General features: G+C 39.6%; 1 protein-coding gene and 1 pseudogene across 2 annotated transcripts in view; one reads left to right on the top strand and one right to left on the bottom strand.

Annotated features, from left to right (window-relative positions):
- SLCO5A1 (solute carrier organic anion transporter family member 5A1) overlaps positions 1–27533 on the bottom strand; it is a 155768-nt gene that overhangs the window by 97669 nt on the left and 30566 nt on the right. The window lies entirely within an intron of this gene.
- On the top strand, positions 9605–26319 carry LOC105737621 (annotated as a pseudogene).

The following is a 27533-nucleotide window of genomic DNA, read 5'->3' as shown; positions in this document are numbered from 1 at the left end:
TTGGTGATCGCTCATAAGAAGCTGGGCGCAGCATCACACCTCTTCTGGGCATATCTTGCCCAGAGGTCTCTGTCGCTGCTGCCCCAGCTGCCCCTCGGGCTCATCCAGTGGGTGAAGGATGGTAGCCTAAGAGGCTTAGAGTTAATTCTCTCCAGGACTCAAGCTCACTCGGCACATGGCATGTTTGATTAGCTGCAACCCATGCTTGCTCTCTCACGTTATCCAGTAATGAGAAATGTGAGTTCTAATCCAAGTTCTCTGACGAATAACTGCTGACACTAAGACGAGCCAGAGGGCTCTTTATTCAGCTCCAGCCTGGCCCTGGGGAGGGTCCTATGGGTTGACCTTCCCAATGGCTTCTCCAGAGATGGGGAGAAATTGCACCGTGCAACATTCTCTGGGAGCTACTTCACCACTCATCAAGGTTGCCACCCCCATTCCTGGCAGAATTCAGAGACGCTCCTCCTTCTTCATCACAAAAACCCAACAGGGCTGCATCAGGGATTATCTCAAACAGGGTTGTTCCATGGGATCAGTTGCAACCTCGGGGAACAACTCTCTGAACTCTACAATCTATATTGAATAATTCAACCTGCCTGGAAATCTATGCCCCTGAATCACAAGAAATAGTTCTGGCATATAATCCCAGCACTCTGGGAGGTCAAGGCAGGAGGATCACTTGAGTCCAGGAGTTCAAGACCACCCTGGGCAACATAGTGAGACTTTGTCTCTACAAAAAATTTAAAAATTAGACAGATGTGGTGGCACATGCCTGTAGTCCCAGCTATTTGGGAGGCTGAAGTGGAAGGATCCCTCCAGCCCGTGGGGTGATGGGGGTTGAGGCTGCAGTGAGCTATAATTGCAGCACTGTACTTCAGCCTGGGTGACAGAGTGAGAGAAAAGAAAAGAAAAGAAAAGAAAAAGGAGGGAAGGAGGGAGGGAGGAGAAAGGAAAGGAGAGGAGAGGAGGGAAGGGGAGAGGAGGGGAGGGGGAGGGGAGGGGAGGGGAGGAGAGGAGAGGAGAGGAGAGGAGAGGAGAGGAGAGGAGAGGAGAGGAAAGAAAGAAAGGAAAGGAAGGGAAGGGAAGGGAAGGGAAGGGAAGGGAAGGGAAGGGAAGGGAAGGGAAGGGAAGGGAAGGGAAGGGAAGGGAAGGGAAGGGAAGGGAAAGAAATGATTCTGGAGCTCCCAACTGTGGTCAGCCAGGGAGCCATGGGCCTCCCTGGACCTGGGAAACTGAGGGGCCCAATCAAAACCAGCATCATGTAGGGCTGCATAGTCACCTCCTTCCTGGCCTCATGCCCTAAAAGGTTGAATACAGATTCACATTGCAAGGTCAGAGATCACTCACTCATCCATGCGCTCTGTGATGCAAGGCACTGGGACAGGGAGGGGTCACTGCAAAGGTGAATAAAACTGATGCATTGTCTTCCAGGAAAGAAACATGTAAAACTCACCATGATCCAAGGTTCAGTGAGTAGGTGCAACAAGCACCAATAATATGCTGTGGACTGTGGGAAAGGAATGATACGTTGTAATTAGTTGGGGACAGAGGACAGAGAAGGCTTCATGGACGCTAGACACTAAAGGCTGAGCAGCACACATGGGCAAAGGCACACAGATTTGAAAGTGCATGCTGTATTCAGGGAATTGCAACTGATCACACTCAGGGAGAGGCAGAGAAGAGTGACCACTATCGCCTGCACCCTAGGCCCATCCTGTGGCTTCAATGCACACACAGCTGGGTGCAGGCTGCCAGTCCCTATTCTCTGCGTGCCCTAGAGGGTGATGGCAGTACAGAACTGGCTCCCTCTACCATGCAATAGCATTTGGCAATGGTCTTCTGTTGTTTCCCAGATGGCAATAGAAGAACAAGTCATGTCCACTGTGCTATTGAGGGCAGGCTCCAGCATCTAGAACGGGGTGTCCGGGTGCTCATCCTCGGGTCTCCTGAACACTTATATCTTTCCTCCCACACCCTCTTCCCTCTCTGCTTTTGCACCAGTCATTGGGATTCAGTTGAGAGTCCAGCGTACCAGAGGCTGTCCAAGGCCTCTCTGTCCACCTCATTCCTGTTGTCCCCATCTCTTGGAAGTGGAAACAATTCCCCTTCTCATTCATTCTCTCTGTTTTGGGGCAGAATTCAGTGAAAGAAACACCACCCCCAACTGTGGTGGACATCTTTTCTTTCTGCTTATTGAATTTCTATAGTAAACGCAATTCCATTTTCCTTTGGGGGTCACCCCTATTGCACACAGTCCTGATAGCCTGTCATTCATAGGGCCCCATCCTCCATGATTCATCAGTAGACAGGTGACCAACCCAGGCCACTCAGATGCCCTTCTCCCTGGAAGATCTTTCCTCAGATGCCCACGGCTCACTCACTCCCTTACTTCTTCCAGATCTCTGCCCAAATATGACCCCTTACAGAAGCCACAGTGTTCCACACATCTACACATGGCACCGGCCACCTGCTTCCATTCCGCTGTCACCCACCCTGCTGCAGTTTTCATTAAGGTGAGTATCACTGCACTGCATACATTTATATATTTGTTCATTATCTGCCTCTCCCACTGGAATGTCAGCTCAATGAGAACAAGGACCGTTTTTCTCACTGATGCATTATCAGTGCCTAAGCAGTGTTGACTGTAAGCACTAATAAGCCCTTATCAAATGGAGAAGGAATGAAGATATGGACTTTGAATCTTGGGTAAAATAACAGAAGCAGCTGCAGCTTCGTCCTTACAGCAGAGCCTTGAAGAGTCATCCATCGACTCCTGGTGCTAGACCCTCAGGGCTGCCCTGCTGCAGTGAGTATCTCTACCTCCTCCAATCCCACCTCAATAGAGTCCTTGATTTACAGAGTTGGCCCCTGTGGTTTACAGTCACAGATCCCTGACTCTTACCTAATCCAGGCTCTCCACAGGCCACTACCATCCTGAGGTGGGTTTGCTGGGTCCTCAGAGCCTCCTTATAACTGACCTGGATTTACTGCTCCCTCATTTGAACTCGGTCTCTAAATTGTCACCCTCTGATTCCAAGTCACACCCCACCCCCAGCTCACTGCTCACTGCCCATGGCTCTCCCATATTCCCTCTGGTGTGTAACCCACTTTCTCAGCTGCCACACATGGCAGTGAACCCTGCTTAGAACCGTGCCCACAGTGGCTTAAGGTTACAAGCTTAATATAGGTTCAGTCCCAGGGTCTGGGACTGCACCCAGGATGGTGCCACAGAAAAACATTTTATTCCCATGCCTGAGTCCTCAAATGACTATTAACCCTGGTGTGTGGCATAATGATAGGAGGCCACCTTCTTGTATGTGTTTGGTGACACAGCACTGCAGATAACAAGAGGACATGAAGAACAATCCACGCCGCCATGATACCACAACAGTGATACCAACTCTCTTTCAACTTGCATATTCCCTGAAAAATAGCCAAAGTACTTTAAAGCACCAGAGCACTGTATTTAAAGAAAATTATTCCAACTCATTCCTTCCACTCACAAACACAGGCAGATAAGAGGCCTTTGATCTCAGTTATTTTGAGCAGCAATTTTTTTTTTTTATTTTAAGTGATTCCGTTATTTTGACACAGGCCTGACAGCAAAAGAACAGCTGCCACGGCAGTCAGGGAATAGTCTATCACTTTGCTGAAACATCCAGAGAGCACCTCAGGTCACAAATGAGAGGGGAAGAGGGTTTCAGTAGATTTGGAGAGCTTTCTCCTCGCTGCCATAGAGAGAAATCGTTGGTTGAAATTCACTAACTTCCTTTAGAAATATTTTCAAAGTAATTTGAAAATTATTTAGAGAATAATGTGTTCCCTAAAAAGGAACATACAAATGTACAAGAAGCAGCCAGTTATGCTTAATTAGCATCTGGGGCATGGAAGGGGAATGGGTTTAACGTGCTGTGGCTTTAGAACATCAGATTGGCACATGTATCCATATGTAACAAACCTGCACGTTGTGCACATGTACCCTAGAACTTAAAGTATAATAATAAAAAAAAATCAGATGGCCACCTGTGAGTGACCACTGTCTATACACTTCATCAGATCCTCAAGAAGGAGCACAGGCTGTTATCAGGAAGGCATGAAAAATATAGGCCAAATTTTTTAAAGTATATTTTGGAACAAAAAAATTTTTCATAAAAAGTTAAGAATGAATCCCCTTAGAACACAAACAGAAAATGGATGGGACTTAACAAAACATAAATGAATTCATGAAAAACTTTAACCTCACAAGTTATCAAAGAAATAGAAGCTGCAGCTGGACACAGTGGCTCATGCTTATAATCCTAGCACTCTGGGAGGCCACGGCGGGAAGATCACTTGAGCTCAGCAGCTGGAGACCAAGCTGGGCAACATAGTGAGACCTAGTTCTCTACAAAAAAAATTAAAAATTAGCCAGGTGTGGTGGTGCATGCCTGTAGTCCCAGCTACTTGGGAGGTTGAGGCAGGAAGATGGCTTGAGCCTAGCAGACTAGGCTGCAGCTTGCCATGATTGTGCCACTGCAATCCAGCCTGGGTGACCAAGACCCCATCTCAAAAAAAGAAAAAGAAAAAAAGCTGCAAACAATGAGATACAATTCTAATTTAATAAACTCACAACGTCTGAAATAATACTCAGTGCAGAAACAAAATAAGTGAGTTAGTTATTCTTATTCACTGCTGGTACAAAGTTACACGATCAAGTTTTTGGACAGTAATTCATATATATATATATATCATGGTAATATTTATCACTATATTATGTATATAATAGAAACAACATTAATAATAAAGTGTTAACTAAATTTTGAGACACAATGTGGCTATTAATTTTAATGTTTATGAAGAATTTTTATAGCTTGAAGAAATACTTATTTTAAAATTTAAGTGAAAATGAAGGATACAAAATTCTTTTAATAATGTGGTCACGATTATATAAACCTTCAAGAAAAAGACTGGGCTGGGTGCTCAGACCTGTAATCTCAGCATTTTGCAAGGCCAAGGCTGGCGGATTGCTTGAGCTCAGTTCAGGACCAGCCTGGGCAACACAGCAAGAACCCATCTCTACAAAAAATACAAAAATTAGCTGAGCGTGATGATATGCACCTGTAGTCCCGGCTACTCGAGAGGCTGAAGTGAGAGGATCACTTCAGTCCAGGAGTTTCAGGCTACAGTGAGCCGTGATCATGCCACTGCACTCCAGCCTGGACAACAGAGTGAGACCCTGTCTCAAAAAAACAAACCAACCAAAGAAAAAAAAACATCTAGCAGGAAACAATTGTAGAAAATATTTCTGAACAGGCACTTTACCAAAAAAGATACATAAACGGCAAATAAGCACATGAAAGATATTCAGCATCATTAGTCATCAGTAAAGTGCAAATTAAAACCACAATGGAATACCACTAAACACCTATTTGAATGGTTGAAATTAAAAAGACAGACCATACCAAGTGTTCTTGAGGATGTGATGCAAACTAGAACTGTCATACCCTGCTAGTGGGAATGTAAAATTGGTACAACCACTTTGGAGAACAATTCAGTAGTGTCTTAAGGAGTCAAACATATACATATTACATGATTCAACCATTCCACACCCAGGTATGATCACAAAAGAAATAAAAACATATGTCTATACAAATGTTCACAGAAGCCTTATTTGTAGTAGTGAAAAACTGGAAACATCCAAAACATCTATCTAGAGATAGAGGGATAAACAAATGATAGTATATGGTCATAAGATGGAATACTACTTAGCAATACAAAGAAATGAACCATTGATACTTGCTGAAATGTGAAGAAATCTCAAAATAATTATGTTGAGTGAAAGAAAGCAGACATAAAAGAGTACACACTGGATGATTCAATTTATGAAATTCTAGAAAACGTGAACTATCCCATAGTAATAAGAAACCAGAACACTGTTAACCGGGGACTAAGGAGGTCAGGCAGAAGGAGGGATTTAAAAGAGGCCCAAGAACGCTCTTGGCAATGCTGGATCTGGATCTGTTTGCCATCTCGATTGTGGTGATGACTTCACTGGGGTGTGTGTGTGTGTGTGTGTGTGTGTGGTAGTGGTAGTAGTAGTCCCCATTTATCCTTGGTTTCACTTTCCGATGCATCAGTTACCTGCAGCCAATTGCAGTCCAAAAATATCAAATGGAAAATTCCAGAAATCAACAATTCTTAAGTTTTAAATTGCACGCCGTTCTGAGTAGCCTGGTGAAACTTCACATTGTTCAGCTCTGTCCCCACCAGGGATGTGAATCCTCCTTTGTCCAGCGTCCCGACGCTGTCTACGCTACCCACGCGTTAGTCATCAACATCATCTGCTCCTGACATCCAGCCACCGACGTCATCATGATTGGATGCCAGAAGCAGACGGTCCTTCCTCTGAGTGTCATTAGAAGGTCAACTGTCCACAACTGTCAACTGTGCCTACGTCATTCATCTCCCTTCATCTCATCACATAGACATTTTATTATCTCACATCACCAAAAAAAGGTTGAGTACAGTACAGTAAGATATTTTGAGAAAGAGACCACATTCACATAAATTTTATTATAGTATATTCTTGCTATTGCTCCATTTTATTATTGTTGTTGTTAATCTCCTACTGTGACTAATTTATAAATTAAACTTTGTTAAAAGTGTGTATACATAGGAAAAGACAGTATAAATAGGGTTCAGTTCTATATGAGGTTTTAGGCATGAATTGAGGGTTCGGGGGTATCCTCTGCAGACAATGGGGGACTATTGCATATTTACATATATGTATGGGTGTGTGTGTGTGTGTGTGTGTGTGTGTGCGTGTATGTGTTAAACCTTTTCAAATTGTATATTTAATTATGTACAGTTTATTTTATGTCAATTTTATCTCAGGAATAAAAGGAAGGACCAGAGATCTAAAAGTGAATTCTGGAAGTGGTTGCACAACTCTATACATTTACATCACTGAGTTGTATACTTAGAGTAGGTAAACATGGTAGGTAAAATATGCTTCCAAAAAGTCATTAAAAAAACAAAATAGACTAGAAGGAAACGCATCCATGTGTCAAAAGTTGTTAGCTCAGGTTAGTGAAATTACAATGGGGGTTTTTTGGTGTTTTCCTTGTAACTGTTCATCTTTTCAGGTTTTTCTAATTGAATACATATTAAAATAAGCAAAAAAATTAAACCTATCTTTGGGAATTAGTAGTACCTTTATATTATTCATCTGCTAATACTCCAGCCATCAAATATACTATCTTTGTATAAAGTTAGGACAAATCAGTATTTTTTAACTTGAAGGAGGCCTTTACAGGTCAATAGACTTGTTTTATTTGTTCTTATGTCTATAGCATTTCTTGCAGGGGCACCTGACACATCCTGAACATCAATAATCTCTGAGGAATGTATGTACAGGACAGTATTTGTAAAGCAATCCTCCCATTTTCTATAAGATTGATCTGCCTAGTACTTCAAGATGACTTCTTATAGGCCAAACTATTATAACAAGTCAAGGATTAACAAACTACCAGCAGATCTGGTAAATACAGTTTTATTAGAAAACAGCTATATGGATTCATTTATGTATTGTGTATGGCTACTTACACCAAAATGGCAGAGTTGAGCAACTGCAACAGACATGGTACAGCCCACAAAGCTTAAGATATTTACTATCTGAGCCTTTATATAAAAAGTTTGCTGGCCCTTATAATAAACCATGGCAGTCTTTTATTAAGCATTTACTGTGTTCCAGGTATCAGCAAAATGTTTGCATACATTATTTTAATTTTCACCCCTAAGGTAGTTATAATTATTTAAGCTATGACTATAAACCACAAAAGTATGGGTAAATTTTTGTTTAGATGCATATCTGAAAAAGCCATCTCTCTATAAAGTTTATAGTTTTAACATGTTAACTATGTAGAATAAAATTATGCATGGAAATCAAAAGACTATTTGCATAAAAAGAAAATTTATTTGTAAAATCAATTTTTCCAGAGCTGGCAGTATCTCAAAGGTTCAACTTACAAAGGCATAAACCCAAAGCAGTATTTTAATTGAACTGTAATTCATGCCGAAGTAAAATAGAATCATAACTGTTATTTAATGACTACCTTTCAGAAACTACACTAGGTACTTCACATTACTTGTGCCATCAACACTAACAACCTTATGGAAAAAAGCATACTGTCATTTTCAATTTACAAATGAGAAAGCTGAGTCCCTGAGAAGTTAAGGAGATAAGCAATTAGTTAAGTGGTAGAACCCAAATTAGAACTTGACTCTATCTGAACCCAAAGCCTGTCCTCTTTTCATTTGAGGGCACATTTCTCCAAAACACAAAAAGGTATCAAAATTTTAATTATAAGAAGCTTAATTAAACTAAAAAGCTTCCGCACAGCAAAAGAAATAGTCAACAGAGTGAACAGTCAACCTGCAGAATAGGAGAAAATATTTGCAAAATTATATATACAACAGGGGACTGATATCCAGAATTTATAAGGAACTCTACTCAACAACAACAAAAATAATTCTATTAAAAAGTGGGCAAAGGACATGAATAGATAATTTTCAACAGAAGGCATACAAATGGCCTACAGGCATATGAAAAAAATGCTCAACATCATTAATAATCAGAGAAATGCAATTTAAAACCAAAATGAGATATCATCTTACACCAGCCAGAATGGCTATTATTAAAAAGACAAAAAATAACAGATGTTGGCAAGGATACAGAGAAAAGGGAACTCTTATACACTGTTGATGGAATATAAATTAGTATAGCCACTATGGGAAACAGTATGGAGATTTCTCAAAGAACTAAAAATAAAACTAACATTTGATCTAGCAATCCCATTACTGGGGTATCTAGTCAAAGGAAAGGAAATCAGTATATCAAAGGGATATTTGCCTTTGCACATTTATCATTGCACTATTCACAATAGCAAAGATACGGAATCAACCAAAGTGCTTATCAATGGAGGACTGGATAAAGAAAATGTGGTACATATACACAATGGAATACTATTCAGCCATAAAAAATAACATATCTTTTGCAGCAACATGAATGGAACTGGAGTCCATTATCCTAAGTGGAACAAGCCAGACACAGAAAGACAAATAGCATATGTTCTAACTTATAAATGGGAGCTAAATGATGTGTACACATGGATGTAGATTGTGGAAAGATAGACAATGCAGACTTGGAAGGGTAAGGGTGGGTGGTGGATGATGAGCGATTACTTAATGGATACAATGTATGTTATTTGGGTAATGGATACCCTAAAAGCCCTAATTTCATCACTATGCCATCTATCCATGGTATTACCCAATTACCTAAGACATCATAAAATTATGCTTGTACCCCATAAATTTATACAAATAAAAAAGAAGCATATGGGGCTCTGTTACTAAAAAAAAAATCACATCAGAGCTGAAAATCTCAAAATATTTTTGGAGCTGTTAGTAGCAGGAGGCTTAAAAGCATTTTAAATGAAAAAGAAGCTCATTATTAGATTTCCTTTTCCAGTTTATCACTAATAGGCTTCCATAAGGACGGCAGGGAAATGTACATTATCTGGAAAATACATGCCAAATATGTTGCATGCCATTTACTTCAGTAATTATGGTGAAGCCTCAGAAGAGCATACCAGCTGTTAAGAGCAGCTTCAACTTACCTCCTGGCAAGGCTAAGTCACGGCCAGGAAGCACCTTCCAGGTAAACAGGCATCTGTGTGACACACTATACTTTCTGGGCACTTGAAGAAGCATGATTTCCATTGGAGAGATCCAAGTTCAGAGCAATACCAAAGCACAACTGGAACAATGTCTGGTGCAAAGTTCCTACAGTCATTGGCATCACCATGGCCATCCATTGGATTTTATAGACATTTGAGTGATATAAACCCTTTAGGACACCTTTAACACTACCCTGTTTTTTGCATCAATCCACAGGAATTAGTCTTGGTACACTTTAAGTAAGGCTGCCTGCACTAGGGCTCCTTGTAAAGTTTATTCTTGAATTCAAAGACATATTAGTAGTCAAAGTCAACAGTCACTGAGGATAGAACTGTTACTATAAGATAACATTGGGCATTTGTTGTCTGCAAGATACTGTGCTAAGGCCTTTATATGTATTTTCTTATTTAATCTTCACTTCAACCTTATGTAGTAGATACTATTATTATCCTTTTTTGTTTGTTTGTTTTTTGTTTTTTGTTTTTGTTTTTTTGGAGACGGAGTTTCACTCTTATTGCCCAGGCTGGAGTGCAATGGCGCAATCTCGGCTCACCACAACCTCCACCTCCCAGGTTCAAGCGATTCTCCTGCCTCAGCCTCCCTAGTAGCTGGGATTACAGGCATGCACCACCACACCCAGCTAATTTTGTATTTTTAGTAGAGACAGGGTTTCTCCATGTTGGTCAGGCTGGTCTTGCACTCCCGACCTCAGGCGATCTGCCTGCCTCAGCCTCCCAAAGTGCTGGGATTACAGGCATGAGCCACTGCACCCGGCCTATTATCCTAACTTAAAGCATTTTCCTTTGTCACCACTTCATCAATGAAATAATATAATAAATTCATCTGAATTAAGAATAGATAACATCAAACACCAGGGCCTGTCAGGGGGTGGGGGGCAAGGGGAGGGAGAGCAATAGGACAAATACCTAATGCATGCAGGGCTTAAAACCTAGATGATGGGTGGATGGGTGCAGCAAACCACCATGGCACATGTATACCTACATAACAAACCTGCACATTATGCACATGTATCCCAGAACTTAAAGTATAATAAATAAATAAATAAACATCAAAAATTATAAGTTATATAAAAAGGTTTAAAAAATTGATAATCCAGCCCAGCACAGTGGCTCACACCTGTAATCCCAAGACCTTGGGAGGCCAAGGTGGGAGGATTGCTTGAGCCCAGGAGTTCAAGACCAGCCTGGGTAATATGGCAAGACCCCATCTCTACAGAATTAAAAAATTAGCTGGGTGTGGTGGCATCCACCTATGGTCCCAACTACTCAGGAGGCTGAGATGGGAGGAGTTCTTGGGCCCAGGAGGTCAAGGCTGCAGTGAGCCATGTTCTTGCCACTGCACTCCAGCCTGGGAGACAGAGCAAGACCCTGTCTCACACACACACACACAAAAAAAGTAATCCCTGTATTTTTGTTATCTAACAATAAGAAAGATAACTTATAAATACAGTTTTACTTACTAAGTTAACATGCGTAAGCTTTTTGTATTTTTTCTAACATACAACACTTCAATTTACAGTAGCAGAAAAAAATTCTCCTTTGGAAAGGTGGAGTAGTCTACAGTCTACTCTTATGAAAAAGACGAAAGTGCCAAATGACCCTCTAATACCAGGCATTTTGTTTTAAAAATTTTTTAAGTAATATTCCGTTTCCTCGGGGCAATTATGACTCAACTCATATTCAAGAGGTTTGTAAGAGTATTGGCTTCAGCATCAGATGTCTGCGTAGGTCTCTATCAGGGACTGGCTCTGTGATCCTAGACAAGTTACTTAATCCCACTGGATGTGCTTCCTCATCTATAAATAGTAGATCATAATTTACCTACTTCCAAGAATTATTAAGGGGAGTAAATGAGACAATGTACATAAAGCCCTTCACACTAAATGCTCATCAATGTCAGCTATAACAATGATCATTATTGTTACTTCTATGATTATATATAACTTTATAGTTAAAATTATTATTCTGAGACCATACCAAACTTTAAAGTGTCTTCAGATTAATGGGTACCAAAAAAATTCAGAAAGAATGAATAAGACCTACTATTTGATAGCACAATAGGATGACTATAGTCAATAATAACTTAATTGTATATTTTAAAATAACTTCTAAAATGTAATTAGATTATTTGTAACGCAAAGGATAAATGCTTGAGGGGATACCCCATTCTCCATTGTGTGCTTATTTCACATTGCATGCCTGTAGCAAAACATCTCATGTACTCCATAAATATATACACCTACCCTGTACCCACAAAAAACATTTTAAATAATTTTTAAAAAATAAAAAGTTTAAATTTTAATTTTAATTAAATTGTAATTTTTAAATTTTAAAAATTAAAAAGGTATCTTCATAAAAGGATGATGATGATGATGTCAATTTTATGGTTAAGTGTATTTTTTTGTTACCAAAGTCTTTAAAAATGGAATTTTCATATCTAGTTGTCAGATAGTTGGAATTACCCAAAACACCCTATTCCCTAATCATTAATCAATCAGTAGTTATTTGGTGAAGTTATACTTTTAAAATGTCTTATGTTAAATATTATGAGTGAAAAAGAGGGCCATGCCCCTTCCTAAAAAGAGTGTGTGACCTATATGGAGAATGAAATGATAATTGCGGTGGAGATACACCATTATACATTTGTGCAAGCCCATAAGATGTACACCAAGAATGAATCCTAATGTAAATTATGAACCCTGGATGACAAGGATGTGGCAATGTGAGTTCATCACTTGTAATGCATCTACTTCTCTGGTGGGACTCTTCATAATGGAGGAGGCTATGCATGTGTGAGGCGGGGAATACGTGGGAAATCTTTGTACCTTTCTCTCAGTGTTGCTGTGAACCTAAAACTCTAAAAAATAAGATCTTTTTTTTAACCTAAAAAGCTACACCTAGATTAAAGTCTATTTTTTAGAAAGGCAAGACCAAAGTTTGGGAGAAAATATTTGCAAAGACTCATACCCAGAATACCTAAAGAGTTCTTACAATTCAATAATTAGAAGATTAAAACACTAATAGAGAAAGGGCAAAAATTTTGGACAGTTGTATCACCAAAGAAGGTATCAAGATGGAAAATAGTCTATGCAAAAATATTTAACACCATTGATCATTGGATAAGTGCAAATAAAAGCAGTGAGATACCACTATCACTAGAATGACTAAAATTAGAAAGACTGACCATATCAAGTAGTAGCAAGGTTGTGGAGCAACTAGAACTCTCATACATCGCTGGTGGGAATGCAAAAAAGTACAGACATGATGGAAAATAGTTTGGTACTTTCTTAGAAAGTTAAACATACAGGCCAGGCGCAGTGGCTCACACCTATAATCCCAGCACTTTGGGAGGCCGAGGCAGGTGGATCACCTGAGGTCAGGAGTTTGAGACCAGCCTGACCAACATGGTGAAACCCCATCTCTACTAAAAATACAAAAATTAGACAGGCATGGTGGTGTGCGCTTATAATCCCCACTACCCAGGAGGCTGAGACAGGAGAATCGCTGGAACCTGGCAGACAGAGGCTACAGTGAGCCAAGACTGTGCCACTGCATTCCAGCCTGGGTGACAGAGCAAGACTCTATCTCAAGAAAAAGAAAGAAAGAAAGAGAGAGAGAGAGAGAGAGAGAGAGAGAGAGAGAGAGAAAGAAAGAAAAGAAAGAAAGAAAGAAAGAAAGAAAGAAAGAAAGAAAGAAAGAAAGAGAGAAAGAGAGAGAGAGAAAGAAAGAAAGAAAGGAGGGAGGGAGGGAGGAAGGAAGGAAGGAAGGAGGGAAGCAAGGAAGGAAAGAAAGAAGGAAAGGAAGGAAGGAAGGGGAGAGAGAGAGAAAGGAAGAAAGGAAGGAAGGAAGGGAGGGAGGGAGGGACGGAGGGAAGGAAGGTGAGAGAGAGAGAAAGAAAGAAATTTACCATATGAGCCAGCAATTCCATTCTTAGATTACCCAAGATAAATTAAAATACACGTTCACACAACTAGTGCAAGAGAGCATCTCAAGTGGTTTTGGAGGCAAGCAGGGGGTGGAGATTGCGTAATGGCACAAGCAGACATTTTGGGTGATGGAAACATTGTCATGATCATAGTGGTAAATATAGGACTATAGCTATTTGTCAAAGCAACCGAATTCTATACTTAAATTTAGTAAATCTTATTGTATGTTAAAATCATATCTCAATAAAATTGATGCAAAAAAATATAATTATTGACATAAGTTATTCTGTGATAAATGCCTAACAGTGGTTCCAATAACTAGAGACTTCAGGAGACAGAAAAGGAAGAAGAGAATGAATACTTATAAAGTGCTTCCTGTCTGCTTTTTAAACACAATAGTAAATCCTGCCAACAAGTTATCTGAAAGATAAGTTTAGTTAGTTTGCACTTTGAAGAAGCTGGCTGATCTTTGAAATAGTAAGAAGTGTACCCAAGTCACAAAACTAGTAAGCAGTAGATTCAAGCCCAAGTATGTCTGACTTTGAAATCCAAGTACTACACTACATCACGTGGCTTCCCAAGTAATTTAAATAGAGCCATAAATGAAATCACACTTTAACCCAACAAATATCAAGAGCAAACCATCCAAAAGAAATCAAACCACCATTGCGGTTGTCCTAAAAGAAGGATATTAATATGTGCAACAGCCAAATAATACATAAGAAATCTCAACACCAAGTCTTAATCTTTTAAATAGAGAATCCTGAATAGTCATAGAAGCTATTATAATTTTCAGAGCAAAGTTATTATAGAGATGTTTGCATAAATACACTATGTGAAATTTTCCAATTTACTTATACATTTATCAAATTCTCAAGGACATTTCTGGAGTAATGTCATCACTTATAGAGCATTAATTCTGATGCCTGACTACAGATGATATGGTTATTATGTAATATTTAATAGTTCAAAATGGGAAGTTAATATACTTCTAAAAATACCAAAGAAACTAGTATATAAAAATGTCAACTGTGATCACCAAAAATTGCTTCTAGTTGTATCTAATTATCTCATACTCTCTTTAAGAGTTCTGCATTTCATATCGGGGATGGCCTGAATAAGTAACATTATTTCATATGTGACAACTGTTTAGCTTATTGTCAATGATACAGATTTATCATGATCTTATAAACCTCATGATCCATCCAATCCCTCAATTTTTAACTACTTTCAGGAAGTTTCACCAATAGGCAAATATGCTGAGGGACAAAAAAACAAATACTAGAAGCATTTTAAAAAATGATTATATGCTGTCCCTAGCAGGCTTCAGTGCTTAAGCTACAACAATTAATGTGATGTACCAAATTTTCACAAGTGCAATGCATCTTAGCAGCTCATCTAACGGAGTCTGGGTGACACTATTCATTAGTAAGAACCCTTAGAAACAATCCATGATTTTGTTCTCCCCAAGAAAGTGATCTTTTCATGATTTGGCAAATGTGGGCACACACACACACACAGCAACAACTTCATAGTTGTTTTTGTAGTCATCTAGAAAATGGAGAGCTAAAGTACATATTTGGTCATCTAGAATCCCTCAAAAAATTGTCTTACATAGAACTGTCTAGATAATTGAGAAAAATGATGTCTATGTCAAATATTTGGAGAAAGCTCTAAATTAATGAATACTTTGATTACTTAAACAGCCTGAAAGAAATTAAGTAAAAGCCTTGAAAACTCAGTCTAACAAAATAGGGAATAGTTAAAGATCCATTCCAATAATTTTGGAAGAAAGAGTGAAGATGCATTTAAAACATTAGTAGATTGAATTTGCAAAGCTGTCTGCATGGCAGAAGGCAAGGGAACCCGTTTGTAACCCAGGGCTGAGCAGCTGTCCCCTGCTGACTTGTCATCATCCCTTCCCCACAAATGCAGCCAGAGTCCCACATCATCACCCACAGCATGAAATCAGAAGAAGCCTTACGTCATTTCAACTCGTGGCATCTAGCACTGACATATCAACCTCTTCTTACAAAGAGTAACTTTATTCTTTCCAACTTCTGATACATTTCTGACCAATCAAGATTCAGACCTACACGTGCCCTAAATTGACATACCATTTTCCCGCATTGGAAGTGCTTCAAATACATAACTTTCTCTTTATGCCACATAATCGTTGCAATTGAGTAGTATCCAGCCACTGACCCGAAAGAAGCTGTTGGTTTTGCAGACAGCCCTAGTTATCAGCATCCACATGTGCTTATGCACCATGGTAATTAATCAAGGTTGCCCGGATTGGGTGATAACATGACTTCATGTCCACAATCCCTCAGCCTAAACCCTTAAAGCTGGATGTGTCTTGGAATTAAGAATTTTTCACATTTTACAAAAGTAAAATGGTGCCTGAGGCTGTATGTTACGTAACATCCCAATGAAGTCTGGAATGGCATTCCAGAATCAAGCACACTAACATTTTTGCAACAAACGAACGAGTATTCACACTAAGTATGATTTTGAAAATAGCCTCAAATCAGATCAGATTAGGCTTTGCCATCACGTGAGTTATGAACTAACTATTGGATCTCAAAGCTTTTAGCAGAATATAGAAGTAATAGCAGAGGAATAGTAGCAGTGGAAAATAATTATGAGAACTGGTATATGCAAACAGATGCCAGGCACTAGCTATAAATGATCTCCTTAATCTCCCCAACAACCTTGAGGTCAAAACTACTTTCAAGAGGGTGTTTTACACAAACTGTCTTAAAAACACTCTTTTTACAATGTATATGATATATAAATGTTTTAAACCGCTCTCCCAAATCATGAATCAAACCCAATATTGTTATCAGCCCATTCTTTTATTGGCTTTCTCATTTAGAATGACATTTCTGTTCTTGATTATAGGATTTTAATCTCATTAGAGTCCTACATAACAAATCCAGAGGTAGATTTAAAAGAAAAAAATCACAGAATTTCAAATTATTTCAGGAGGGCAACCCTGAGGTTACTCACTAGTTCAGCAACTCAAACCAAAATTACACACTAACAATTACCCCATTAAGGAGCTTTGCTTCCTTTTGTTAAGCATGCTCATCCCATAAGTGTGAAATTTATGTTTACCATTACAAGGGAAAACTTGATTTAAAAAAAATAAAAGACTGTACGAGAGCTCAAGGTGTTAATACGGAATTGGATGGTAATCTGCTGAGTCTAGGACTTGTATACTGAGACCTGTGAAAATCTCATTAGCTATCTTATCCCACCATCCCCCTATGCAGCTCAAGTGGCCCTCAGTCTTCCTAGCTGTGTATTCTACATTTAACTTATTAATTTGGATTCAGTCTTATCCAAATCATGCCAACTCAGCTTGCAAACTCCTCACCCAGCTTACATCTTGTGGAGTTTTTATAAACATATTACTCTAAGAATTACTAACATCATAGTATATGAGGCTAGAGTGATATGATAATCACCCCTCATATCTCCAGTAAACAATTCACTCTAACAACCTTGATATAAACTGATTATACATGTAATTATCATTTTTAATGTTCATCTTGTTCAAACAATGAATTAGATACTATAATAATATAATGCATTAGCATTTTACTCTTTAAGATGCTTCCCTACTGTGTACCTTAATTAAGGAACAAGGAAAGCATCCCAACTAAATTTATTGTCTTAGTATAATCTAAAATTATCTTCTCACAAATATGAAAGTCTTTGCTATCGCAAATGTCTTAAGTTGAGTTCCTTCAGAAGCCAAACCTAAAAGATTTGAATGCAAGTAATTTGGCATGATTCTGGAATCCATGTCTACTGTGCTTAAGGATACCACACCCTGTGCTGATTCATCTAAATACTATCTGTCTCTGAAATATCCGCAAACATGTGTATTTATTTCCACACATATAGTCATCTGTTTCAGTGTTGTGTGTGTGTTCATCCCCCAAGAAACAGAACGCATTCTCAAGCAGTAAAACTGGCCCAGGACACAGCACTGTGCCTCTCGGCTAATGGGCCTTAGCTACCATAGAGCACCATCACCTTTAGCCCATCTACCAAGGCAAATATGTCTCCATATTGTTGGCTTCTCTTTTGTCCATTTATTTTGTGTTTTGTGAACAATTTTGACCAATACTGTCCCAAAAATCAGTATGCAAGTAACAGTGCTGGATGTGTGACAAAAATTAAAACCTAGGAGAATCAACCTGAACATTGAAAGGCAAGACGTTTTAGCTCCCTAGGCAAGAAGTGTTATCTCCCTTGAGGCATCATCAAGTAAGTGGTCAAAGACAGTAAGTGTCTTCTATGTGGGATCATAAAAAGAGATCAAATATCAGAAAGAGAATGAAACAGTGGTTACCACCTGTTGGGTGGGGGAGTGGTCGGGGAATGGGAAATGCAGGTCAAAGAATTCAAAAGAGCAGATGTGTATGATGAACAAGTTTAGACATCTATCGTACAACATGAGAACTAAAGTTAATAAAATTATATTGTATATCAGGGTTTTTTGTTAAATAAGTGGATTTTAGCTGCTGTCTTATCACCAAAAATTGACTATCTGAGATGATGGATATGTTAATATCCTTCACTACCATAACTTTTCTACTATCTATTAACATATGTATCCCACAACATGTTGTAAACCTCAAATATATACAATAAAATTTATTTTAAAAAAATAAAAATATTGATAGTACAACAGAGTGACTATAGTCAATAATAACTGAACTGTACATTTTAAAATAACTAAAACAGTGTAATTGGACTGGGCATGGTGGCTCACGCCTGTAATCCTAGCACTTTGGGAGGCTGAGGCGGGTGGATCACCTGAGATCAGGAGTTTGAGACCAGCCTGGCCAATATGGTGAAACTCTGTCTGTACTAAAAATACAAAAATTAGCTGGGCATGGTGGTAGATGCCTGTAATCCCAGCTACTCGGGTGGCTGAGGCAGAAGAATCACTTGAACCCAGGAGGTGGGGTTGCAGTGAGCTGAGATCATGCCACTGCACTCCAGCCTGGGCAACAGAGTGAGACTCCTTCTCAAAAAAAAAAGGAGTGTAATTGGATTGTTTGTAACTCAAAGGATAAATGCTTGAGGGGATGAATACCCTATTCTCCATGATGTGCTTATTTCACACTGCATGCCTGTACCAAAGCATCTCACGTACGCCATAAATATATATACACCTACTATGTACCCACAAAAATTAAAAATTAAAAAATGTAGTAATAATAATAATAAATACTTAAAAAGTGGGAGAAACATATTTGTAACATTTATCTCACCTAAAGACTTAATATCCCTAATAAATTTTAACTATTAAAATTGAGGAAAGAGAGCCAGGTGTGGTGGCACACACGTGTAGTCCCAGCTACTTGGGAGGCTGAGCTGGGAGAATAACTTGAGCCCAGGAATGCGAGGCTGCAGTGAGCTATGCTTGTGCCTGTGAATAGCCACTGCATTCCAACCTAGGCAATATAATGAGACCCTATCTCTAAAATAAAAAAAAAAAAATAATTGAGGAAAGAAACTATGATACATGCACACATCAAAATAATATGCAGTTTTAAACTACAATAAACAAGAGCAGCATAAACTAAAAACAAAAAGAATCAAGGACAGTGAAGGTGAAGATCAGCAGTCACACGAATCAAGGACTGGTGAAGGGAGCCTGCTGACATTCTGAGGGCATCATAAACACAACTGCTGCCCAGGAAGACTGAGCAACAACTGGGTGAGTAGAACCAGAAAGAACAAAGGCCAGAGGCACATCATGACTTCAGGGGATTTGAAGAGAACAGAGAGCTGTTGCCAGGACTGCCATTGTACAAACAGCATATTCCCTTCCAATGTTACTTACATAGAAAGAAGGAAAGGAGGGAAGAATGGAGGGAGGAGGGGAGAAAGGAAGGAAAGGAGGAGGGAAAAGAATAAAGGGCTGGAATTTCCCCATTCTGCTGGCTGCCAGAGGGTGCAGAAATGAGGCTTCTTGTACCTGTACCTCTGTTCCAGCAGCCTAAAGGTCCTCTGATCACATCCCCTTGCTCCCTCATTCTTGGCTAGCTGAGCTCCCATCACCACCCATCACCTGGGTGTTCTAGGGTACATTTCAAAGGAGCAGAAACTGGGGGCAAGAACATGCACGGAGCCATCCCAGCACGATCACTCTGCAGGGACAGAGAAACGTGAAACCTCTGCAAAACCAGAATGGCAGCAATCATGATAAAATGAGTAGATACTGTAAATCCAGGACATGGATGTACTGAGTCAGGAGATAAGAGATTTGAGGGAGGGACACTATATTGTTAAATTACAGTCATTAAAAACTGTGCTTTGTTTGTTTAGAAGAAAAATATTACATTCATGACAAATATTTAATACATTTAAAAATATCTGAGATATAATGTTTCCCTCCTTCCGAGTCTGCAGTGCTGCTCTGCAGTTTTCATTTGACACAGCAAGTGCACACCATGTGCCAGAGGCTGTGTTAGGCACTGACATCATGGAGACATCTGAGAAATAGTTACTTCCCTCGAGAAGCCCAGAGTCCAGTGTAACAGCATCCAGGTCATTAACAACAGAGGCATTTGCTCTGAAACTAGGATTTTACTAACTGAAGTGTTATTTCATTTTTAAAATCCTATACCCAAGAATTTAAAGACCTTCTCTAATAAGTGAATTACAGAAGGCTTGCTTTGGGAGATATTCAAGCAAATATTGATCTGACCATTAAAAGAAGCTCAGACTATCAGGATAAACAACATTATAAATAGTAAAGTCAAAACAAAGTCAACAAGGAAAAGATCCAAGTCAAAATTCAGTCTTTGCTTTTAAATAAAATGAAGTATTTTTATTCTAGCATCTATTTTTATCAAATATTAGATATATTAATTCATCTGTCAATATCCTAGCTATTATCCCTCTTCTTCTGTAGAGCACTGGGGTGTTAGAAAATGTAAGCACCCTTAGAAATACTATAATTTAGTTGGAGAGGAGAAACAGACAACAGAAATGTTAAAAGATATAGATTAATTCCATTTCAACATAAGAAAATCTCAAGCCAGTGTGTGATTAATGGCCAAACAGAGCAGTGCTATTGCAATTTACAAAGGAAAAAAAATGAACATTTCAGACAACTGTATATTTAGGTAAGATCTTGAAGGACAAGTAAAATTTGGACATAAAGGAGGCAGGAGGGCAAAAGTGCTCCTGTACAGAAATATGGTAGGAAAAGACCATAAATAAGGTAAGGAGTAAATTATTTGAGATAGCAGAGATAGCTTTCAATGTCAAGCCAGGAAATTGGATTTTATCCTCGGCAATGGGGAATATAAGGAGCCTATGCCAGTGTTTGAGCAAAGGAATGACATAAGGTGGTATTTTAAGAGTATTTGTCTGGCTTTACTATGTAAGAATTGAAAGGAAGCTGATGGATAAGAAAACTCGATAGTCCAGACATGAAGTGGTAAGGATCAGAAGTAGGCTGGGACAGTGGACAGTAGTGTGAGAGGTTTAGGAGAAAAGATTCATAAGACTTGATAAGTTATTAGAGACCAGGAGATTTGCTGGTCTCAAGAATAGGTGGCCAAGGGAAAAAAAATCATTAATGAAATTAAAGTCAAGATGCAAGACGTTTCAAAGTAGATGAAAGCTAATGGAAATAGGTCATAAAACTGAGGTAAAAGCACTAATCATAGGACTTAATGTAGTGAGTGGTATACATTCTTTGGAAAAAAAATCATAGTAAATATACTGTTTGGGTTTTTTTTTTTTTAGGTTTTTGTTTTTTTTGTTGTTGTTTGTTTGTTTTTGTTTTTTGTTTTTTGTTTTGAGACGGAATCTCACTCTCTGCCCAGGCTGGATGGAGTGCAGTGGCATGATCTCGGCTCACTGCAGCCTCTGCCTCCTGGGTTCAAGCGATTTTCCTGCCTCAGCCTCCCAAGTATCTGGGACTACAGGTGCGCACCACCACACCCAGCCACTTTTTGTGTGTTTTTAGTAGAAACAGGGTTTCACCATACTGGCCAGGCTGGTCTCACACTCCTGACCTCAAGTGATCCACCTGCCTTGGCCTCCCAAAGTGCTGGGATTACAGGCACGAGCCATTGTGCCCAGCCAATATACTGTTTTTAAATAATATTTTTTTCTAACTATAAAGTAACTTAAGTTCAGTGCGCACAAATTTGGTATCAAAAAAAATCCAAAGAAATAAAAGTCATTCAGAACCCTACTACCCAGAGATGGCTACTTTCACACATGTTTATCCTTTGAGTCTTTTTTTTTTCCTAAGTCAATAAAAATAATAATAACACAGCCGACGTGGTGGCTCATGCCTGTTATCTCAACACTTTGGAAGGCTGAGGCAGACAGATCAGCCTTGGCCTATCCTCTTGAGGTCAGGAGTTTGAGACCAGCCTGGCCAACATGGCAAAACCCCTCTCTACTAAAAATACAAAAATTAGCCGGGTGTGGTAGCTCACACCCGTAATCCCAGCTACTCGGGAGGCTGAGGCATGAGAATCACTTGAACCCAGGAGGCAGAGGTTGCAGTGAGCTGAGATCACCCTGCTGCACTCCAGCCTGGGTGACAGAGTGAGACTCTGTCTCTAAATAAATAAATAAATAAATAAATAAAATTTTAAAAAATGAGAGGGAAAGGGAGTAGGGGAGAGAGAAGAACGGCTAAGAGTTATTGACTGCCTATTACATTCCAAGCATTAGTCTAAGGTCTTGACATATCTTAACAGTTATTCTTTGCAACAACCCTATGAGCTAGATAATATTACTATCCCTTTATGCAGATGGAGAAACCAGGGGCCAGAGAGATCAAGTCTGCCGAGGCTGCCTCACTTGTTGTGAGGTGGGCAAGCAGCAGATATGGTGCCCTCTGGGAGTCATGGTTTCCCTGGCAGTCCTGGTGCTATTGCTTTAGAGGGCATGGAAAGAAACAGAACAGGTGGCAGAGAGATGTATGCATTATCATGGATGAGAACTGAAGACAGTTGCTGGAAGGAGACTGGATGATAGAATTTTGTGCCCTGTGGTACCCTGCTTGTCAAAAGCTTCCACCAGAATGGGAAAGTTTTGCTGAATGGGGAGAAGTTCTTGAGGTTAATGTAGCAAAAGTAGACGTCACAGGGCAGCCAGGACTGAGTAGACAGTTCATCATAACTGCTCTCCTACTATTTATCATTGTAAAGATGGTGAATTTAGACACCATCAGGGTCCAAGGACTAAGAAGGACTTCAGAAACTTTATAAACGATGAAAAGTGGAAGAGTATTGAACCAATTCCATCATGGTTTGGTTCAGGTTCTTTTCTGATGAGCAGTAGGTCAGCACTCTTTCAGCTCTCTATGTGGATCAAGATTTGTCATAACTATTTTATTGAAGACCTTAGATTACCGGTTTGGAAATCGTATACAGTTTTTGCTTTAGCAATTCTGCTTTCAGGGCTGTTGTTAGGACTCTTTATGATATTTGTGGCAGATTGCCTTTGTCCTTCAAAAAGGCACAGACTACAGCCATACTTGTTATATTAGTTCATTCTTGCACTGCTCTAAAGAAATAGCTGAGACTGGGTAATTTATAAAGAGAAGAGGTTTAAGTGGCTCACCGTTCTGCAGGCTCTACAGGAAGCATGACAGCTTCTGCTTAGCTTTGGGGGAGGCCTAAAGAAACTTACCATTGTAAGGCAAAGGAGAAGCTGGTTCTTCACATAGCCAGAGCAGGAGGAAGAGAGAGAGGGAAGAGGTGCTACACACTTTTAAACAACCAAATCTCACAATAACTCACTCACTCACTATCATGAGAACAGCACTGAGGGGATGGTGCTAAACCATTCATGAGGGACAACCCCTGTGATCCAATTACTTCCCACCAGGCCCCACCTCCAACATTGGGGATTACAATTCAACATGGGATTTGGGTGAGGACACAGATCCAAGCCATATCACTCCACCTCTGGCCCTTCCCAAATCTCACATCCTTCTCACATTGCAAAATACAATTATCCCTTTCCAACAGTCCCCCCAAAGTCTTAACTTATTACAGCATTAACACAAAAGTCCAAAGCCCAAAGTCTCATCTGAGACAAGGCAAATCCCTTCAGCCTATGAACCTGTAAAATCAAAAACAAGTTAGTTACTTCCAAGACAAAATAGGGTACAGGAATTGGGTAAATACTCCCATTCCAAAAGAGATAAATTCAGTAAAAGGGGCTACAGACCCCTTACAAGTCCAACAAGTCCGAAATCCAGCAGGGCAGTCATTAAATCACAAGCTCCAAAAGAATCTCCTTTGACTCCATGTCCCACATCCAAGGCACTGTGATGCAAGAGGTGGGCTCCCAAGGCCTTGAGCAGCTCTGCCCTGTGACTTTAAAGGGTTCAGTCCCCAAAGCTGCTGTCATGGTATGGCATTGAGTGCCTGTGGGTTTTCCAGGCTGAGGGTGCAAGATGACAGTGGATCAACTATTCTGGGGTCTGGAGGATGGTGGCCCTCTTCTCACAGCTCCACTAGGCAGTGCCCCAATGGGGACTTTGTCTGGGGGCTCCAACCCCACATGTCTCCTCTGCACTGCCCTAGTAAATGGTCTCCATGAGGGCTCCGACCCTGCAGCAGGCTTCTACCTGAACATTCAGGCTTTACCATACATCCTCTGAAATCTAGGTGGAGGCTCCCAAGCCTCAGCTCTTGTGCTCTGTGCACCAACAGGGTTAACACTGCATGGAAGCCTCCAAGGCTTACAGCTTACACCCTCTGAAGCATCAGCCCAAACTGTACCTGGGACCCTTTGAGGCATGGCTGAAGTTAGAGCAGCTGGGATGTGGAAAGCAGTGTCCCAAGATTGCGCAGGGCGGGGGGGCCCTGGGTCTGGCCCATGAAATCACTCTTCCCTTCTAGCCCTCTGGGCCTGTGATGGGAGGAGCTTTCATGGAGGTCTCTGAAGTGCCTTCAAGGCCTTTTTCCCATTGTCTTATCTATTAGTATTTGTCTTACTTTTAACTATGCAAATTTATCCATCCTGACTGAATTCCTCCCCAGAAAATGAGTTTTGTTTTTTTTTTCTACCACATGGCCAGGCTGCAAATTTACCAAACTTTTGTGTTCTGCTTCCTTTTAAAATATAAATTCCAGGGCCAGGTGCAGTGGCTCACACCTATAATCATAGCATTTTGGTAGGCTGAGGCAGGAGGATCACCTGAGACCAGGAGTTCGAGACCAGCCTGAGCAACACAGCAAGACCCTGCCTCTACTAAAAATACAAGAAAATTAGCCATGTGTGGTGGCATATGCCTATAAACCCATCTACTTAGGAGGCTGTGGTGGGAGGATCACCTGAGCCTGGGAGGCAGAGGTCTACAGTGAGCCATGATCATGCCACTGCACTCCAACCTGGGGAACAAAGCAAGATTCTGTCTCAAACATTTTATATATATATATATATATTTATATAAATATATATACATGTATCTATATTATATATGTATATGTGTGTGTGTGTGTGTGTGTGTGTGTATATATATATATATATATATAATATATATTCAAGTTTCAGGTCATTTCTTTGCTCACACATATGAGCATAAAATGTTAGAAGCAGCCAGGCCACATGTTGAACACTTTGCTGATTAGAAATGACTTCCACTAGATACCCTAAATCATCTCTCTCAAGTTCAAAATTCCACAGATTCCTAGAGCACAGGCACAATGCAGCCAGACTCTTTGCTAATGCATAGCAAAAGTGACCTTTACTCTAGTTTCTAATAAGTTCCTTATCTCCCCATCTGAGACCTCATCAGCCTTGACTTTATTGTACATATCACTATCAGCATTTTGGTCACAACCATTTAACAAGTCTCTAGGAAGTTCCAAACTTTCCATCATTTTCCTGTCTTCTTCTGAGCCCTCCATACTCTTTCAACCTCTACCTATTACCCAGCTCTAAAGTTACTTCCACGTTTTCAGGTATCTGTATGGCAATGCCCCACTCCTCAGTACCAATTCTCTGTATTTGTCCTTTCTTGCACTGCTCTGAAGAAATACCTGAGACTGGGTAATTTATAAAGAAAAGAGCCTTAATTGGCTCATGGTTCTACAGGCTGTAGAGGAAGCATGACGGCTTCTGCTTGGCTTCTGATGAGGCCTCAGGAAAGTTACAATTACAGTGAAAAGCAAAGGGGAAGCTGGCACTTCACATGGCCAATATGGGAGGAAGAGAGAGAGGGAAGAGGTGCTACACACTTTTAAATAACCAGATCTCATGATAACTCACCCACTCACTATCACAAGAACACCACAGAGTGGATGGTGTTAAACCATTCATGAGTGACCACCCCCGTGATTTAATCACCTCCCACCAAGCTCCACCTCCAACACTGGGGATTACAATTTGACATGAGATTTGGGCAGGGACACAGATCCAAGCCATAGCACCAGTCCAAAAAATTATTACCAGAATCTTCTCAACCTTTGAACAATGTGGAGGAGGAACACGAGGTGGATGATGAAGTTTCCAAAGAGGAAGCTGAAAGTAAAGAAGGAATAAACAAAGGCTTTCCATAGAATGCCATACATTGGCCATGGATAAATCCTAACTTTTATAGTTATCTTAATATTATGATTTTGACAAAAATAGCAGATTAATCATTTCTTTTGGTTTGAAGTGAAATGTTACTTGCTTGTATATATATTGCAGGGCTCAGACTAAACTGTCATTAGATTGAGAGTCTACATTCAGAACATAAAAGCACTAAGTATAAAAGTTTGAAATATGATTTAAGCACAGTTTGGTGGTTTAAATAGTTCTTTAACTTTTGAAAAATCTGGTGCCAAGCAATAAGATTTGTGTGCGTTTGTTTAATAATAACCTGTTTCAAGTCTGAGTTTTGAAAATTTATATTTTACAAGTATTACATTATTGGAGGTATTTAAGAAGCTTACTTTAGAGAAAAAGATTTCTCACCTGGTACAATTTTTCTTTGTTTCACTGTATGAAAAGAAGAAGATATTTCCCACAAATAAAAAGAAATATCCCACAAATGGGAACTTTGCCCATTGTCTCAAGTAATGTGTATTTCAATGACAACTCTGTGGTCTTTTTAGAGATATAATCAAATTTTTTTCATACTTTTAGATTATGCAACTAACAAAAACTACCTTATATTAATTACAGTTTTCTACACACAGTAATGCAGGATATGCTATTGATTTAAGAAGTTTTTATTTGTCCATAATATTCTCTTGATTCCTATAAAGGTTGTATTAGTCCATTCTCCCACTGTTATAAGGACTTACCTGAGACTGAGTAATTTATAAAGGAAAAAGGTTTAATTAATTCACAGTTCAGCATGGCAGGGAAGGTCTCAAGAAACTTACAATCATGGCAGAAGGGGAAGCAAAAACCTCCTTCTTCACATGGGAACAGCAAAGAGAGGTACTGAGCAAAAGGGGGAAAATCCCCTTATAAAACCATCAGATCTTGTGAGAACTCACTGTCACAAGAACAGCATGAGGAAAACCAATGATCAGTTACCTCCCACTGGGTCTCTCCCACAACAAGTGGAGATTATGGGAACTACAATTTAAGATGAAATTTGGGTGGGGACACAGCCAAACCATATCAAAGCTTGATTTCCTTTTTTGTATTTTTCTTATTTGCTATGGATTCCATTTTTTATTTTTCAAATTAGATAATAATTTCCTGAAAATATTTTTCATGTTTTGGTAAATGGTATTTTTCATTGTTGTTTCAAACTAAAGTTTACTGAAAGATCCATCAAATTGAACTATCTGTTGATAATTTGAAATTTTGGTCACGTATTTCAGATTTTACATTATTCTGCTGAACTTCTACTTGA

This window comes from Nomascus leucogenys, chromosome 16 (assembly GCF_006542625.1).
Source record: "Nomascus leucogenys isolate Asia chromosome 16, Asia_NLE_v1, whole genome shotgun sequence".
In the NCBI taxonomy this organism is placed as follows: domain Eukaryota; kingdom Metazoa; phylum Chordata; class Mammalia; order Primates; family Hylobatidae; genus Nomascus; species Nomascus leucogenys.
The sequence above is the reverse complement of the archived record's forward strand: the minus strand, read 5'-3'. Positions and strand labels throughout refer to the sequence as shown.